A 617-nucleotide genomic window follows, 5' to 3' on the forward strand; every position below is an offset into this window, starting at 1 on the left:
AGCCCAGACACTTTCCACAAAATGGCTGCCATTCCAGAGTCTCGTCACATCACAGCTGTCATCTCAGAGTCAAGTCACGTCACAGCTGATCTTCCTGAGTCTCGTCATGTCTCAGCTGATCTTCTAGAGTCACGTCACATCTCAGCTGAACCTCCAGGGCCTCATCACGTCTCAGCTGATCTTCCAGAGTCTGCTCACGTCAAACCTGCCAAGCCAGTGGCTGCTCACGTCAAGTCCGCCAAGCCAGAACCTGCTCATGTCATGTTGATCATGTCCAGAGCTTTAAAGTCAGTTCCAAGGCGTCCAGTGTGGCAGACCCACCATTGGTTTCGGCCAGAATAGCGGGCATTCCAAGGACCTCAGCACAGGTCTTTCCAGAAACTATTCCCCTAGACTCAGTGCTCCCTGAAATTGGGTTCACTATCCTGTGCGTTTGGGATACTCACTGCTCAATTACTCCTCCTGAGCCCGCTCCAGTCCCTGAGTCCGCTCACGAGCCCGCTCTAGTCCCTGGGTCCACTCACGAGCCCGCTCCACTTCCTGAACTCACTCCAGAACCTCCAGAGGTGGTGGCACTCGCTGTAGAACCTCCAGAGGTGGCGGCACTCGCTGCAGAA

This window comes from Sinocyclocheilus anshuiensis, unplaced genomic scaffold, assembly GCF_001515605.1.
Source record: "Sinocyclocheilus anshuiensis isolate Anshui unplaced genomic scaffold, SAMN03320099.WGS_v1.1 scaffold1051, whole genome shotgun sequence".
Lineage (NCBI taxonomy): Eukaryota > Metazoa > Chordata > Actinopteri > Cypriniformes > Cyprinidae > Sinocyclocheilus > Sinocyclocheilus anshuiensis.